At 48.2% G+C, this 15,127-nt stretch overlaps 1 long non-coding RNA gene across 1 annotated transcript; it reads right to left on the bottom strand.

Moving 5' to 3' along the window:
* Positions 1 to 9,207: 9,207 nt before the first annotated feature.
* On the bottom strand, positions 9,208 to 12,129 carry LOC143832242 (uncharacterized). The gene is made up of 3 exons (XR_013229163.1): positions 12,009 to 12,129; positions 9,770 to 9,979; positions 9,208 to 9,403 (listed from the first exon to the last, which is right to left on the bottom strand). It is a non-coding gene; the product is annotated as an uncharacterized LOC143832242 (long non-coding RNA).
* Between the last annotated feature and the right edge of the window lie 2,998 nt (positions 12,130 to 15,127).

Genomic DNA, 15,127 nt, shown 5'->3' with positions numbered 1-15,127 from the left:
TACCCTAACAAGGTGAGTGGGAGTGTTAGGTATCTCATGCATAATGGCCGAATGTGAAGGCGGAAAAGACAAAAAAAAATTTGACTTGAGCAGACTCTGCAAGAGCAAATCATCATACAGTTGAAGTACATTATTATTATTAATGTGATTTATTTATTTGATTTATTACACATTTAAACCCCCATATTAAAACCCCAATAAAATAAATTATCCCATCCTGACAACAAAAACAACCTCCCTCCCCTACTCAGCAACATCCCAACCCCCTGCCTCAGGGGATAGATAGTAACAGACGTTAATTGGGGAGTAACCAATCTGTGGGGAGGGCCTCGCTTTAATTGCCCTGGCCTCCCCCAGGGACCTGTTGGAAAAGCTCCATCTTGCAGGCCCTGCGGAACGGAGAAAGCTCTAACAGAGCCCTCAGCTATCCCGGGAGCTCATTCCACCAGAAGCCAGAGATTGGACTCTAAGGCATGGTACCGTGTCAAGGCTCTACCCCCAAATCTGGAGGAATTTCCCTGTCCTGAGTTGGCAACTCTAGGGTTGGGGGAAACCAGCCTATCCATCTGTCATAATGCTTATATGGACTAACCTTTTTAGCATTGCTAGTGAAACAAGAGGCTGTTTGCTTGGCTCAGAATAATGGTTAGAGAAATTACTCCTTGGCTGAATCTGCACAGAGCTTTTATTCCAATCCCAGGTCGATTCAGTCCCTGCCGCCTCCACTGAATGCAATTTCCATTTTGATTTTGTCCGATTAAAATTTTCCCTCTGCAACAAGCAAGATTGATCCAGAGTGACCCTACCTTTCCCCCGCGATATCCTAGAGTAGATATAACCCTCAATATTTGAAAAATAAGGCTTCCTTGTTCCCAGGTTGCAAGCTTGTCTTAAAGGAGAAGCCCTAACTTCTCTCAGCAGAAGCTCCAGAAGCCCTAACTTCTCTCAGTAGAGATTTGCCTCTTGTTTTTTTTCTCCCTCCTCTGCTGTCTCCAATCCTCTCCCCCCCCCCCCATTCAAGAAAAAAAAATAAAGAGTCTCCTGCTGCACTTGGCTCCCACCCTTCTGAGCTTCTCTAACCACGGGCAGAACACATTTTTGGTTCAATGGGGGGGGGGGGGATAGAGGAAGGCCTGAGTTCAGATCGATCTGGATTCAGAAGGATCCACAACAGAAAAAACAAAGTGCAGATTCAGCCCTTGTCTGTATTCTTTTGAGCCTATTCTGCTCTTCCTTGGTCTAAGGAGAACAAAAGGAATGGGATGTTTTTACTACGGAGCATCTGTCTGAAAGCTGCAACCAGTCAGGACCGTTTCCCTTATATCCCCAAAAGAGTGTTAAGTTAATCAGAACAACACCTAGTCCAAAGGAAGTGAAATTGGTTCTTATATGCCGCTTTTCTCTATCTGAAGAAGTTTCAAAGTGGCCTCCAATTGCCTTCCCTTTCCTCTCCCCACAACAGACACCCTGTGAGGGAGGTGAGGCTGAGAGAGCCCAGATATTACTGAAGAAGAAGATTTTTTGGTTCTTTCCTCTCCGCACAACAGAGGGAGGTGAGGCTGAGAGAGACCAGATATTACTGAAGAAGAAGATTTTTTGGTTCTTATATGCTGCTTTTCTCTACTTGAAGGAGTCTCCAAGAGGCTTACAGTCGCCTTCCCTTTCCTCTCCCCACAACAGACACCCTGTGAGAGAGGTGAGGCTGAAAAAGCCCTGATATTACTACTAGGTCAGAACAGCTTTATCAGTGCTGATTTTAAATAAACGGGTATGCCACAACATCTGCATGTTTTGATGTGCAACCTGTACTCCAGAAAAGAGGCTACCGTTGGGACAGAATACGGATAAACTGAAGGGTTTACAGTTGGTAAAGGTGCCAGACATGGATGTATCTTATCTCCTTATCTCTTCAATCTCTATACAGAACATATAATAAAGAAAGCAGGGTTAGATTTATAGGAAGGTGGAGCGAACACTAGCGGAAGGAACACTAACAATCTGAGATATGCAGATGCTGGCACATTATTGGCACTGAAATGATTCCTGGTGAAGGTTCAATTGGCAAAGCAGGATTACAGCCAAACACCAACAAAGCAAAAGCAATAACTACTGGGGAATTATGAAATTTTGTAGTTGATGATGAAGACATTGAAATTGCTCAAGATTTCCTACTCCTTGGGTTCATCATCAACCAAACGGGAGTCAGCAACCAAGTCAGCAGAAGTTAAGGGCAGCCGTGAAAGAGCGAGATAAGATCCTTAAGTGTAAGGATGTGTCCTTGGTGACCAAGATAAAGCTAATTCGTGCCCCATTGCTATGTATGGATGTGAAAGTTGGACAATGAAGAAAGCTGTCAGGTAAGCCAGAGGTAAGGGTGGTGAGGGTGGGAGATGGGCAGAAGGAGTATGTTTTAAAAGGGTATGTTTTAATCTTAATCTTATTCTTGATTTTCTATACCAGTGGTCCCCAACCTTATCACCGAGGACCGGTCAACGCTTGACAATTTTACTGAGGCCCAGGGGGTGTGTAGTCTTTTGCCAAGGGACGTCACCGCTGCCTGAGCCCCTGTTCCACTTGCTTTCCCACTGATGCCCCTAACTTCCCACCGCCCACTGGGGGGCGCTGCCAGCAGCAGCTGCACAGTATCCACCGAGGGGGAGCCCCAGTCATGGCGGCCACTGGAGAGCACCAAAGGTGAGCTGGCGGCAGATTGGCAGGGTAGCTCCCGAGGCAGCAGCCGGGGAGGAGGACAAGGAGGAACCGCGCCCCGGTACTGACTGATCCACGGACTGGTATCGGTCATTGGACCGGGGATTGGGGACCACTGCTCTGTACCATTGCAAGATTACTTATATGGGATTATGGTCTGCAAATATTTTCAGTTGAAGCTCTATTTTTTCTAAATGGTCAAACTTCTTGACAGACAACACACATCTGTTCTTGAATATGTTTGATGTCTGTATGAAAAGAAGTAAAGTTTCTACCTTTTGGAAGTTTGATCCTCCAGGAGTCTTCTAATTCCAGCATTTCCAAGTATTGAAGGATATTTTTAGGGAATTCCCCACCTTTAATATTCCTTGATCTGGCTTTTGGGGTAGTCTAGTCCTCTGTTCATATTATCAAGAAGCATTATTTCCTCCTCCTGGAAAAAGTTCTTAAAATTTTTAACTTCAGCTTGTTTGGTGCATATATTGTTGCTACTGTGCATATTTTGTCTTCCGGGAGTATTTTTTTTAAATTACGTAGGTATCTTCCATCTGAGTCTCTTAATTCTTCTAACACTCATTGTTGTTTATGTGAATGGCTACTCTACATTTTTAATTCTACGCTGCAGCAAAATGTGCTTTGTCCAATTTTGTATATTTAAAAATATGTCTGTATTTCTTCTTTATATGAGTTCCTTGTAGCCTTCACAAGTTGGTTGAAGATTTTCACAAATTTTGAAGAAGAATTCAGTCTATTGATATTTATGTATTTTGCCCTGATGTTGTTGCCATGTCCAACATATCCTTTTCTATGCTTGTTTCTTCTTCAGAGGTTTTGGTCTGTGAACTCTGCTTTGAGCTACTAGCAGATTGCTTTGAATTCCCTGGAGATTCTCCTTCTGTTCCTCTATGACTGATTGTGCACGGCAGCAGTTGTGCTGGGCCACTGCCGGGTCCTTGCAGTGGGGTGGCATGCCCTGCCACATCCTGAGAATGCACAGGGGATGGAATCCCCTGGCTCACATGGACTGCCTCAACATAGCATGCGTGCACAATGCTGGGGCTGGGACAGGGCTGGGTCAGGGCTGGACGGTGGCGGTGTCATGCGCAATTGGGGATTAGCCTCACTGCCCTGCTGCTGCCAGTGTGGCCTTTCCACCCTATGCATAATCAGTCTATGTAAGTTCTACAAATAGAGTCAGTCCGGCGACAAGAGACCAATTGCTTTGCACCTGCCGATTGGGCCCTCCGATTGTCAGTCCGGGGGAAGGGGCCTATCAGCACCCTTCCTCATCACGGACAGGGCCCGCCCTCGGGGCCCTTACCGCTTTATTTAATCGCTACGAGCGGTTAAAGATACTTGCAATAGAGATTTTTGCTATAAAGATTAAACAAGACAACAGAGCTAAGGGGAAACAAGTGGAGGATATAGAGTTCAAAATGAAAAGTTATAAAGATGATGTGGCTCTAACAGTCCTGAGTCCCCCAAAATGTTTGCGATATGTAACGAAACATATTGAGGAACCTGGACCCCTATCAGGTTCTAAAATTAACAGACAAAAACCAAGCCAAAAATGATAATTAAATTTTAAACCCAGAAACAAGAAGACATGAGTATAAAGAGCACAAAGTGCTCAACAGTCACTGACCCTATTAAATATTTGGGAATAAACATGAATGAGCAAAACCGTCATCTTTTGAAAAATAACTTTCGGAATATTTGGAAATTGATTCAAGCAGATTTATTAGGATGAAAAACCCCTAAAAACCTATTTATTGGGGAGAAGCTCTACTGTTAAAATGAAAGTGCTGCTACAACTAAACTTTTTGCTCCAAATGTTACTCATATACATAGAAGAAAGAATATTGAAAGCAAGGATAAATACGTTTATATGGAATAGCAAAATAAACTAAGAATAAGCTTCCAAATATTAGGAGAAGAGGTTTAGCAGCCCCAAATATCAAATTATATTACCAAGCAGTAGGTAAAGTCTGGATTGAGCACTGGATTAAAAACCCAAGACAAAGAAAAGTAGAATTAGAATCAGCAGATCTTGATGGAGGCCTACACAATCACTTATGGATTAAGAAATAAGTTTAAAGGATTCATATGTTTTGATTCATATGAGGAAGGGCTTAGATAAAAAAGCAAAGGGGAAATTTACACCTTCAGAACGTAAGCCATATAATTTGCTTAAAACAATTGAAAAATATGGTTTATGTGATTCATGGTCTGAATTATACCCTTCAGATAAGTCATATACATTTTATTCAACAGTACATGGATCATTCTCTAGGCTAGATGCGATTCTTATCTCGAAGGAAGCATTGCACTGGGTTGAGAAAATGTCAATTGGCATGATTTAAAAAAAAAGATCATAACACAAGAATGATTTCATGTAAACAGAGATGGATTTTTGAAAATGTTATTTACATGACGGAATCCATTGAGACCCTCACACTCTTTGCTTATGCCCCTAGAAGAAGCTCATTATGTTAAGAACGCAAAAATAAAAAAGTTGTAGCATCCACAGAACGCTCCACAGAACGCTCCACAGAAAATCAAGTCTTGGAAAAATATTAAAGATGAAGCTTTAGGCTTCATGTGGAGGAGCAGGGAATCAAATGTGGTTTTCAGATTACAGTTCCCCACTCTTAGCCACCACACTGATTTAGCTCTGGTCCTGCTCCCACAACCCCCAAGTGACCCTGTTTCGTCCTTCCACTGAACCTGCAGCGTCTGCTCACCCAGGACTCCCCTTGGGTTGGGATAGATTTCTTCAGGTCCACAACACCGCTTTTTATTTAACACCTTGAAAAGAATCTCCCTGTGACTGTGTGCCTGGCAGACTCTTGAAAAGGAGTGACAAGTATTCTTTATTTCAGGAAGATGCTAATTATAAGCTGGGAAATGTTTCTGAATTTAAAAATAACTGTTTTTCTTCATCCCATACATTTCTGCTGCTAGTTGTTCAAAGAGGCTAAGACGTACACAGGCATCTGACAGGAACATTTTAGAACATGAGAAGTGTCCTGCTGGATCAGACCAGAGGTCCATCTAGTCCAGCATCTTGTCTCATACAGTGGCCAACCACTTCCTCTGAAAGGCCAACCACAGGGCAGACAGGCCAAGGCATTCCCCTCTTAGGAACATAAGAACAGCCCTGCTGGCTCAGACCAGGGAGGGTCCCTCCAGTCCAGCCTCCTGCCTCACCCAGGGGCCAGCCAGTCCCTCTGCAGGGCCAGCAACAGGGCAGGGAGGCCGAGGCCTTCCCCTCATAAGGACACAGGAGAGCCCTGCTGGGTCAGACCAGGGAGGGTCCCTCCAGTCCAGTCTCCTGCATCACACAGGGGCCAGCCAGTCCCTCTGCAGGGCCAGCAACAGGGCAGGGAGGCCGAGGCCTTCCCCTCATAAGGACACAGGAGAGCCCTGCTGGGTCAGACCAGGGAGGGTCCCTCCAGTCCAGCCTCCTGCCTCACCCAGGGGCCAGCCAGTTCCTCTGCAGGGCCAGCCACAGGGCAGGGAGGCCGAGGCCTTCCCCTCATAAGAACATCAGGAGAGCCCTGCTTAGTCAGACCAGGGTGGGGCCATCTAGTCTGGCATCCTTCCTCACAAAGGGGCCAACTAGTTCCTCTGGAGCAGGGGTCCCCAACCCCCGGGCCCCAGACCGGTACCAGTCCTTGAAACCCTCGGTACTGGGCTGCGGAGAGGGGGGGTAGGCATGGGCGTCAGGGTGCCAGTGGGCCCGCCTCTGTCTCCCCTGCAGCATGCGCTCACTGCGCCGGGAGCGATCGACCACTTCAGCAGCCAATCGCTCCTGGCATAGTGAGTGCCAAGTTGTGGTGGGGGGGAGGTTCCAGTGCACCGGTGCACCATCAGGCGCAAACGCACAAGCGCAGCAGTTCTGCGCCTGTCCCGCCAGTTCTGCGCCTCTTCCGCCAGGCCTTTTGTTGAGGCTGGCGCCCCCCCTTATTAGATTGGCCCCCCCCTTTAGATCTACATCAGCAGTGACCCCTGGGTTTTTCGGATAGTTCCGCCGCCATCAGGTAGGCTGGGTCGGGTGGGTTGGGGATTGTTTTTAGGTGTTTTATGTACTACGGGTTTTATGGGGGTTTTACATGCTTTTACCCGCTACGAGCCTCAGGGGAGCGGCGGGCTAGAAATCTAATAATAATTATTATAATGCCTGTAAAGGTGAAGTCACACATCTAGTAGCCCCATGAAGGGAGCGTCGCCCTCAGCAGCCAGGGTCATCTGCGGGTGGCCAGAGAGGGCGTGAGCTTTAGGGGCCGGAATCGAGCTCAGACAGTCTTCATGGGGCCGGACACGCTCCGCCCACAGCCCCGTTTCAGAAATATGTAAGGGAACCATGGATAAGGATTCCGTAGGAATGATCCAAAACATACCATGAAAGGTGTATAAAGCTGGGTTACAACACTGGAGAGTAGCAGCGGACTCTTAAGAAGGAGAACCAGGGATGATTGTCCACTCCTCCTCCACATGCAGCCTGCTCGGCAGCCTTGGGCTCGTCGCAGTTCTCCCAGAGCTCTCTCAGCCCCACCTACCTCACAGGGTGCCTGTTGTAGGGAGAGGAAGGGTAAGGTGTTTGTGAATTACTTTCAGGGAGTGAAATGCGGGGTATAAAAAGAAAACAGCTCTTCTCTTCTCCCAAGCCCCGGAATCCTGAAGGGGGAGGTTTGGGGAGGGGGAAGAATTTCCCACTGTCCCAAGCCCCGGAATCCTGAAGGGGGAGGTTTGGGGAGGGGGAAGAATTTCCCACTGTCCCCCTCCTCCAGTTCCAGCTGTGACTCTGAACCCTGGTCTCTCCCCACACTCATCCTGAGAAACTTTGCTCTCCAGTTTTCCTGTGCCTGACACAGAGGGATCGCTTATGGGCACATAACCCGGACTCACAGGAATTTCTGGTTCCCCCTAAGGGTGAGCTGAGCAACCAAATATATGGCTTCTCCCTCCTGGCGTTAATCAGGGAGGAGATGCTGCCATAGACAACTTTGAGAAAACTACCTCTGTGATTTTTCCCCTCTTGGCCTCGGCTGGGGGGTGGAATGAGCCAGATGTACAACCCGTGTTCTGGATAACGAAGAGGGCAACACCAGGACTAGAACAGAAAGGAATACGTCACTTTTGTTTGGTAGTTTAAAAGCCTTAACTAAGGATGCCAGATCCCAGGGGGAACCTGGGGACCGCCCGGAATTCCCAAGAAGAAAATGACTGCTCTGTACGGTGAACTCTGTAGCATTGTATCCCACTGAGGTCCCGTCCTCTCCAGGTGCCATCTCCCAAAGCTCCAGAAGTTTCCCAACCTGGAAATGCCCCCCCTACCCCTCATCTCCCGGTGGAGGCCAGAAGGGGACCTTGACTTTAATTTATTTACGCATTCCTTTATTCTCACTGGGGATTCAAAGCAGCTTCTGTTCTTCTCCTGCCCTCCATTTAATCCTCCCGCCCATCCTCAGCATCTTAAATTGAAAGGACCAGGCAGGAGGAGAGCAATTGCTGGTTTGAGGAGGCAATCATTCAAGGGTGGCCAAACTGTGACTCTCCAACAAATGCCAGCCAGCGGGGGCTCATGGTAGCTGTAGTCCAGTGACACCTGGAGAGTTTGGCCACCCTCGCTGTACAGTTTGCAAGGCAAGAGACGAACAGAGATGGCTTGCCTTGACCTACCTCTGTGGAGCATTGTGGCCTCCCTTGGAGGTCTCCCATCCAAGTTCTAACCAAGGTCGACCCTGCTTAGCTACTGAGATCTGATGAGTTTGAGCTAGCCTGGGCCATCCAGATCAGAGCACTGGCGATGGGTGGTGGAAAGGGCCACCAAGTCACAACCAACTCTTGGTGACTCCTCATGAGGTTTGCAGGGCAAGAGGTGTTCAGAGGTGGTTGGCCATTGCATAACGACCCCGGACTTCCTTGGCAGCCTCCCCTCCAGTACTCACCAGGGCTGACTATGTTTGGCATCTAATATCTGCCAAGGTCAGGCTAGCCCAAACCATTAGTTGTGGACAGCCAGAACAGTGCGGTGGTTACAGCAGGGTGGCTCTTCAGAAGTCCATGGACTACAATTCCCATGAGCCCCTACTAGCACGTGCTGGCAGAGGCTCATGGGAATTGTAGTCCATGGACATCTGGAGAATCACAGTTTGGCCATCCCTTATTGAGGATCAAACTACTATGTATGAACATCAAGTTCAAATCTTCCAGCTTATTTTATTTGTATGCCTTGCTTTTCACTACCCGAAGGAGTCCCGAAACGGCGTACAAACACCTTTCCTTTCCTCTCCCCAAAACAGACACCCTGTGAGCTAGGTGGGGCAGGGAGAGCCCCAAGAGAACTGCTCTGTGAGAACCGCTCTGCGACAGCCACAAATGGCCCAAGCTCGCCCAGTTGGCTGCATGTGAAGGAGGAGTGTGGAATCCAACCCGGTTCTCCGGATCGGAGTCCACTGCCCTTTAACCATGAGACCACGCCCTCACCTGTGAGACATTTGGAGAGCTCGCCAGCATCCATTTCAAAGGAGAGTCGTGTCTTTCTTCCAGTTCCTCACCACCAATGGAACCGGAGCATTAAAAACCATTGCAAATAGAGATTAAAACCAGAATCTCAAGTCCCTGGCGTAGAAAAATCCAACCCTTTCGGAAGCTGAGCAGTTTTCATTAATTCAAAAGCAGGGCATGCCTGAAGGGGGAAAAAAACAACAAAGGTGCTCTAATACATTCAGCATTGCACGGTTTATTAATCACAAAACACCGTTTATTAATAATAGCAGTGTGCTTATTAATAATGGCACACATCCAGCTTTCCGGCATTCCCCCCTGCTCCTGTAACTCTTTCTCACTCTTGGTTAAGGGAGGAAAATTGACCCCTTTCTTTGGCAGAGTGGCACTTGAGGAATAACAAGGAGGGGTGATTCACGCCCTTTCCCCCTCGCTCCAGTCTCCCCCGCAAAAAAAACTCATGCAGCTATTTCTCCATGAGGGCTCTTTCTGCGGTTTGGAAAGGCCTGCGGAGAAGGGGAGCCGCACTTTCTCGCCACATACTTACCGGATACATTCCCGTTACGTTTGTTAATGTGGTAAAACGTCTATTATTCTTTCCAAAGCACCTTGTTGTAATCCTGACGACAACCCTGCGAGGTAGATCGATACTGGATTATTATCCACGTCTTGCAGATGGGAAGGCGGCCTGGCGCCACCGGGATCTTGGCAGCAGGGCAGGGGAGGATGTGATATCACACTACGCACCAACAATTACCTGCAAACAAAAACCCAGAAATTAATTCACTGGCTAGGGCAGGGGTTCGTGAAACTCTGGGCTTTCCTGATGGTCCCGGAAGGGTTTCACGAATGAGTGGGAGTTAATCAATTTGTAGATATATTTTTAAAATGTGTTAAACATTTATCTGGTGATATGACCATATATGGTCATGTCAACCCTCGCCTCAAATGGCCAATGATGGGCCTGGAAGGGGAGGGAAGGGGAGGGACTCCAGGTGGGCGTGTCCACAGCTCTGCTTCCGAACCATATTCTGCATGATTGCACCACTTCTGGGGGTTCTCGAAGCCTGAAGAATGTTTCAGGGCTTTCTCAAGTGTAAGAAAGCTGAGAAAGGCTGGGCTAGGGGTAGCATTTCCCCAGTCAGGGTTGGGGATTCCCCACCCCAAGATCCTGTTGCTTGCCAGATCCAATGGGATCAAATTAATTCAAAAGAAATTCCATCTAAACATCCGGAAGAAGTTCCTGACGGTCAGAGCGGTTTCTCAGTGGAACAGGCTTCCTCGGGAGGTGGTGGGTTCTCCACCTTTGGAGATTTCTAAACAGAGGCTGGATAGCCATCTGATGGAGAGGCTGATTCTGTGAAGGCTCAAGGGGGTGGCAGGTTACAGTGGATGAGCGATTGGGATGTGAGTGTCCTGCATAGTGCAGGGGGTTGGACTAGATGACCCAGGAGGTCCCTTCCAACTCTATTATTCTATGATTCTATGAGATGCTGTTCCCACTCAGGCCGAGGAATAATGGGAGGCCTTAAATACTTCAGCAGGGAGATGCTGCTGCAAGCCCCGCCCCTCCTGGATCCTGTTTTTAAAGGAGCCTTGCTTGATTGCAGCGGGGTTCAGGGCTTTGTGAGTCTGGGGGGGGTCGACTGGGGAGAGACTTCTAGTGGTGCAGGGGGCTCCAGAGTGGGCAGTTCAGGGCCCGAGTCTGAAGGTAGGGCTATATGCCAGGGTTAGTGACTCCTGTGGCTAGGCTTGCCAACTCCGGCTTGGAAATTCCTGGAGATTTGGTGGTGGAGCCTAGGAAGGGTGTGGCTTGGGAGCGGCAGAGTTCGCAGAAGTGGTGACGTGGCAGCCATGGAGGCTGCCCCATTCACACTGTTACTTCACTCCCAAAGCAACTCTGGCCAGAATTATACCCTTGTAAGCAAGCGTTCATTCAAAACATGTTGGCAAAGAGTTTTATGGATATCGGGGATCACCAAAACAACAGGCATATCTGGATTCTAGATCAAATCAAACTGCAAGTCCCCCTAAAAGCAGAAATGAGTAAGCCAAGGCTACTGTCCTTTGGTCACCTGTTGTTCTTATTATTATTCTATTTTAAGCCGGCAGGGGCTTGTGGGAATTGTAGTTCATGGACATCTGGAGGACCACAGGTTGACTACCCCTGCCATACAGGGTAATCAACCCAACAACCCAAAAGGACCACCATGGACCGTCACAGAAATCAAAATAGGGACCATGTTAGAGATCAGGAGGACTGTCCGTCAAACAGAGATGAAGCAATTTCAGGCCTGGCCGACATCCTCATGCTGGGGAGACAACTTTGCACAGGCCCTTCTTCAGTAACTTAAGCATTACTTTGGATACTCCACTCCCCCTTGTTTCTAGGTTAGCTTAATTCCAAGGAGGTGCTGTGGGTTGGAAAAAAGGAATTGTTTTTTATACCCAGGGTCCCTTCCTCTCCCCACAGCTGATACCCAGTGAGGTAGTTGGACCTGAGAGCTCTGACAGAACTGTTCTGCAAGAACAGCTCTGAATGAACAGCAACCTGCCCGGGGTTGCCCATCTGGCCGCATGTGGGGGGGGCAGGGAAGCAAACCCGGCCCTCCAGACTGGAGCCACCCCCCCCCCCCCGCTCTTAACCTCAACCCCACACTGAAAGGGGGTCAGCTATCAAGGGCTGCACAAAGCCCCATTCTTGGGCTCTTTGTCCGCGCCTGCGCAGCCAAGCAACCCCCCCCCCCCCGTCAACTAGTTCCTATTCCTGTGGCAGGAAGTCTCACATTGGGAAGCCGCTAACAAGGCAGGCGAGAAGTTATGCGGCGCTAAACCTTGCGTGGCTGAGCATCAGCCGCGATGACGGGATGCAAATCATGCCTGCGTGGCCCCGTTCTTGCCGAGGCAGGGGCGGAAGGGAAGGCGGCAGCCACCGGCCTGGCTTCTTGTTGAAAACACAATACACACACCTGGGCGCTTCCGAAACCTGGGGATCCGCCTGAGCGAGAGGAATCTGCAGTTCCGCTCTGCCCCCTGGTGGGGAAGGCTCAGCACTGCAGTTCTACGGTTGGGAAGAGAATTTACCCCTCCACCCCCGCACAGCCGGTCGTGAAATTGCTGGAGGAGAATTTCTCGGCAAATTTGATTTTATTTGTTCCGGCCCTAATCAAGACGAAGAGCTTCTATCTCATTACTGCTATCAAGTTATTGAAGACGAGATCCGGCTTTCTAGTTTGAGATACTAGATGAAAAGTTCCCATTAGGATTTTAGTTAGAATGATAGAATCATAGAATTATAGAGTTGGAAGGGACCTCCTGGGTCATCTAGTCCAACCCCCTGCACTATGCAGGACACTCACATCCCTATCGCTCATCCACTGTCACCTGCCACCCCCCTGAGCCTTCACAGAATCAGCCTCTCCGTCAGATGGCTATTCAGCCTCTGTTTAAAAATCTCCAAAGATGGAAAAAATGCCTTTAAAATAATAATAATAATAATAATAATAATACAGTTTGAATGGTCTTTATTGGCTTTCATTTTATTTTTTTGTTTTATTTTATTTCACTGATGCCCCCCTGTATTTCTAGTGAATGTTTTTACAATGATGATCTCATCGATTAATCATTCTAGGAGCCTTTTATAGGTAAGCAGAGCCTCTTGTGGCGCAGAGTGGTAAGGCAGCAGACATGCAGCCTGAAGCTCTGCCCATGAGGCTGGGAGTTCAATCCCAGCAGCCGGCTCAAGGTTGACTCAGCCTTCCATCCTTCCGAGGTCGGTAAAATGAGTACCCAGCTTGCTGGGGGGTAAACGGTAATGACTGGGGAAGGCACTGGCAAACCACCCCGTATTGAGTCTGCCATGAAAACATTACAGGGCGTCACCCCAAGGGTCAGACATGACCCAGTGCTTGCACAGGGGATACCTTTACCTTTTTTTATACGTAAGATTTGCACGGCAATATAGTTAGCCCTGTGAACCCAAAAAAAGATTCCCAAAACAGGAATTGTGTGACACCTTCCTGACCTTCCTGTGATGGCGAAGAGAATTTCCTGTATACTGTGGGCCACCGGAAAGACAGATCAGTGTGATCTAACTCATGCTGAGCCTAAACTCTTCCTAGAACCTGAAATGACTAAACTGAAGGTTATTGAACTATGGCCACATTATGAGCCAATTAGGGTCACTGGAAAAGACAATAATGCTAGGAAAAGCAGAAGGCAGCAGGAAAAGAGGAAGCCCTAACATGAGATGGGTTGACTCAGTGGTGCCTATTCAGACTGGCAGTGGCTCTTCAGGGTCTCAGGCTAAAGTCTTTCACATCACTTGCTCCCTGCTCTCTTAAGCGGGAGAAGTCGGGAATCGAACCTGGGACCCTCTGTGTGCCAAGAGGATGCTGTCCCACTGAGCCATGGGCCTCCCCTGTGGCATTCCAGCTTTGCATAGAAATATAACAGACTGGACCCAGAGCTGACTCTTGACACCCCAGAGATTTCACAACTTTGATGCACAAATTTGCATGTGTGGAGTTAGATCCCATGAATGGACGTGGGGAAGGGGGAGATTGGGCAACTTTCTCTTCCTCATTCTTCTGCAGGGAGAGTTTCCTCTGATGCAGCTATGAGGTTGTCTTATTCTCTGTATTCACAGCAAACACCCCCCCCTGCATTGTGAAGAGCCAGTGTAGTGTAATGGTTGAGAGTGGCAGCCTCTAATCTGGTAGACTGGATCTGATTTCCCACTCCTCCACCTGCAGCCAGCTGGGTGACCTTGGGCTAGTCACAGTCCTCAAATCCAAATTGCTGTTTTCCCCCATTCATCTCTGGTATCTGTTAACCATTGTAATTATCACGTATGTTAATTTACCCTCACATTTGCCTGTAAGCATGAACTCATTTCTTCTATTTCATCATATTGTATCTGAGGAAATGTGTGTGCACACGTAAGCTCATACCTTGAATAAAAATGTGCTGGTCTTAAATGTGCTACTAGACTCTAAATTTGTTCTAGTCACAATCCTGTTAGAGCTGTTCTCACAGAGCAGTTCTGTCAGGGCTCTCTCGTCCCCATCGTTTAATAGAACATCTGCTTGGAATGCAGAAGGTCCCATATTCAACCTTCCCCCCCAGCAATTTAAGATGAGAAAAACCTCATATCTGAGGCCCCAGAGAGCTGCCACTACAGTCCGAGTCCACAACAGACTAAGAGTCTGATTCAATATGAGACAGATTCATGTGTTCAAAATTTTAGTTTTCCAGACATCTCCTGGCTCAGCCAAAGTTCCAAAATTTAAAATTAAACAAATCACCTGTCAGTATTGTGGATTTCAAGCACCTTTACCTGCCTCTTGTGGCAATTCTAACATCTTTTATATTTGTTCTCTCTAAGAACTAAAAGAAACCCAAAATGAACAGGAAACAGGAAGGTTATATCTTGGTAGGCAGATGCAGGCAGTGGGTGAAGACACAGGGTTATAATTTCAACCCAACCAGGCATCATCATGCCATCTTTAAATGGCTGAAGATGGCTGCCCTTGCCGGCGGGGTCCCTGCTGCCTTCTCCCGCCTGCTGCAGCGGCCTCGTGGCCTCAGGATCATTGCCTCGACGCCGCTGCACTGCGACATGAGCCCGCACGCCGACCACCTTGCTTGGACGCTAGGCCGCCACCCTGCACTGCCTACCGCCCCGACGACGACCGCTGCCACTCCCGCAGAACCGCCACAAGGTCAGTCTAGCGGCCATTTTATTTAAAAATAAAATGGGCTTTAACTCTAGTATATATATAAAGCTTACTATCCTTCCAACGATGTGTTCAACATTTCATACCTTCCCATTGGCTCTCAGTGGGAGATGCCCCCAATACCAAGAGGGCAGTCTCCCACTGAGGGCCAATCACAGATTTTCCAC

Source organism: Paroedura picta, chromosome 1 (genome assembly GCF_049243985.1).
Source record: "Paroedura picta isolate Pp20150507F chromosome 1, Ppicta_v3.0, whole genome shotgun sequence".
NCBI lineage: Eukaryota > Metazoa > Chordata > Lepidosauria > Squamata > Gekkonidae > Paroedura > Paroedura picta.
The sequence above is the reverse complement of the archived record's forward strand: the minus strand, read 5'-3'. Positions and strand labels throughout refer to the sequence as shown.